This window comes from Zingiber officinale, chromosome 2A (genome assembly GCF_018446385.1).
Source record: "Zingiber officinale cultivar Zhangliang chromosome 2A, Zo_v1.1, whole genome shotgun sequence".
Lineage (NCBI taxonomy): Eukaryota > Viridiplantae > Streptophyta > Magnoliopsida > Zingiberales > Zingiberaceae > Zingiber > Zingiber officinale.
Genome location: NC_055988.1, coordinates 22,298,736 through 22,301,864, shown reverse-complemented (window position 1 = coordinate 22,301,864; position 3,129 = coordinate 22,298,736). Strand labels below are relative to the sequence as shown.

Here is a 3,129-nt window from a genome sequence, read left to right as displayed (position 1 = left end):
TTTTTTAATTGGTTTTATTTTTTTTGTTAACAATAAAAAAACATTTTTTATTTTTATTTTCACACCCCCAATATACAATTTTTTTTGCCGCCCCCAATATTTTTTTATTAGTTTTGTTTTTTTTTGTTAAAAAACTAAAATTAATAAAAAAAATAAACAAAGCTAAAATAAATTTTTACCGCCCCAACATTTTTTTTATATTAATTTTGTTTTTTTTAAATAAATAAAACTAAAAAAAATTTGGCCGGGCCCAGCAATTTTTGTTTTTTATTAATTTTGTTTGTTTTTCTGTTAATAAACAAACAAAATTAAAAAAAAAAAGAAATGACAAAGGGTATAAGTGTAATTTTTGGAGTGGAGGCCGGGAAGGGATGTGTCAGAAGGGGTGGGAAATTGTCCGCCCAACCCTCTTTGGTGAACCTTGTCCGCCCTCTTCGGTGAATGGGAGGAGACAAGGTATATTTCTTTTGAATGGGAGAAGCATGGAAAGAAGATGCTTTTCCCCCTAAGCCCTTCGCTCTACCCCGACTTCTTAAATGGAGGAGATGAGGAATGATTTCTCTTGACTTCACATCACCTAGAAGTAACCGGTAAGCATTCCAATCTTTAAATGCAATTTGGGAAATAAACGTGTTTCTTTGGTTGAAAAATGTCTAGAGTTTTTCTCTTCATGGGTTTCATATTTATCAAAACCTTGGGATGATTTTGTTCATTTGTTGCCAGCTAGGTTTTGAGACATCGCATTAAAGAATAATTTGCTGGCAGTTCTCAAACTTTTCTTTGTCTTGAATTAGTTTTAGGTTGTTTTCATCATGAGATATAAAGATTTAGAGATTTCTTAAATCATCTTGATTATAATGATTTTCTTGTGGGAATAAATAATGTTGTGGAATTCAGATATTTGTTAAAGAGATATCTTCTATTATTTTCTTCCAATTATTTGTGTAGGTTGTGCACAGTGAGGCTGAGAGCAAAGTTTCATTCAACCACTAGCTTAATTCGTTTGATGTTTTTGTTGAAGATAAGAGTGATTTCTTCCCTCTAATTTATACAGGTGTGAAAATGATAAATAATTTTCTTTATTGATCTCTGTTCTCTTATAGGTGCCATGGAATTTTTCAAAAAAATGAATATAGCTGAATTGGACATTGGAGATTATCTTGGTAAATAATCTTGCAGTGTACATTTTGTTTGATTGTATACATGTTTTGTTTAATTCCTCTTTATGTTGCCACTAGTCTTCCCTTTTTGATGTTTTTCTTGCTTATGTAGCTATTGGTGCAATCTTTTCTTCTATAGATTTTGTTTGTACTTTGCAGGTTCTCAACTCTAACATATTATATTATGTAAGTGACTTTGTCGTAGTGAACTAATGTTTGCAATTTATTACTAGAAAATTAGGAGCTTAATCAGGATGAGACACCTTTGCTCTATAGCTTGGAATTTGGTGAAGGAGTTGTAAATGATGCTACATCAGTGGTGCTTTTCAAAGCGATTCAGAAATTTGATCTAGTTCATGTTGACTTCACTATAGTGTTGTAGTTTGTTGTAAACTTCTTTTATTTGTTTTTAGCAAGCACCTTGCTTGGGGCAGTTGTAAGTTCTGACCCAATTTACTATGGATGTATTTATTATGTTATAGTTTTTCTGATATTTTAACTCATTATAGTTAGGATTGCTAAGTGCTTACATTATTAAATAGTTGTCCCCAGGGCGTAGCACAGATGGAGAGTGCATGGTTCTGTGGCTGAAAGATCCAGGGGCCGATCCCCGGGGTGTCACTGCCTGGGGTTAACGTCTCCGCTATGCACTTTCCACCTGTGTACCTGCATTTACCTCCCTCCATATCCGTGAGACCGATTCTAGGGGGGCCGTTGATGTGACGGTTCCACATTTTTTTTTTTTACATTATTAAACAGTTGTATTTTGGAAGGTATTAAAAAACATCAACTATTTTTTTTCCTATCTCTACATTTTCCTCTTTGCAGTGAACCCCTCTCCTCTCTTAAACAATAATTAACAAGTCTCATTTTTAAAAATACTTTGAAATGAACTATGATTTAATGAAATATTTTGGATGTATTTAAGATTGTAATGTTTGATATATTTTTTTGATTTAAATAGATAATCAATTATGATTCATCACGTTCTTCAGCTTGCAAAAAAAAAAAAAAAAAAAATAATCAACCATATGTTAGAAAATATAAGTATACATGATTATATTAAAAAATCATATGAAATTTGAGTTCTCTCTATTATCTCATTTTTACTTATGAGAATCATTGAAATTTGAATTATGTATTAGTATTTCTATAAAGAAATAGAAGAATGTTCATCCAAATCTATAACAAAACTAACCTTGTTGATGATATAATTAGTATTGTATTTGGCAAGAAAACTTGAGGTAAAGTGCGTGGAATGAACTTTGGAGTTGTACCATCGAAAGTCAATATACTTTTTTTATAGGAAACAATTATATTGCTTGTGAATTTTTTTATACTAGTATGGATTGTTTTGTTTTACTAAGTGAATTATTGTTATTAAGTGAATTATTATCCTACTTAAGTATGGTGTTTATGGTTGCATGTGGTATTATAATTGTATGTGATATGTATGTGGCGTTTTAATTTGAGTGGTATTTGATTGATTATAACAACAATGCTAACTGCAGCATGGGTGCACGCAGCGATTGCTCTTAACCATAGTGCGTGGTTGCACACAGAGATTGCTATTAAATGCAACATGTAGCTATGTGCTGCAGATTCTCTTAATTATAGTGCGCGACCATCCGTTGTCGATGTGTTATGACTTTTAACAACCTTAAGTTGTGTAGTGTGCAATGCACGTTGTGGATAAAGTAATTGTGCACTGCGGGAAATCACATTTATTGTAGTGTACTACTTGGATAAGGTGTAACGTAGTTAGCCTAATAGAGACTAACACATAGATCATGTCTTGAAGCAATGGGTATAAGATGAGTGAAAAGAATAGATACACTGAAAACCGTAGCCGCTGAAGGATTTAGATTTAATTCTAAAATCAACTGTGATTTTTTTATTAATTGAAAATCATGATATACTATTAGGTGTTACTCATGATCGATCCATAATTAATAGTTAAGTATGGATG

At 31.9% G+C, this 3,129-nt stretch overlaps 1 long non-coding RNA gene across 2 annotated transcripts; it reads left to right on the top strand.

Annotated features, from left to right (window-relative positions):
- Positions 1-369: 369 nt before the first annotated feature.
- LOC122044453 lies at positions 370-1,661 on the top strand. 2 transcript variants are annotated; one of them, XR_006129560.1, is made up of 3 exons: positions 370-590; positions 1,104-1,163; positions 1,394-1,661. It is a non-coding gene; the product is annotated as an uncharacterized LOC122044453 (long non-coding RNA). The 2 variants fall into 2 exon arrangements; XR_006129559.1 differs by having other exon boundaries at positions 949-1,163.
- The last annotated feature ends 1,468 nt before the right edge of the window (positions 1,662-3,129 follow it).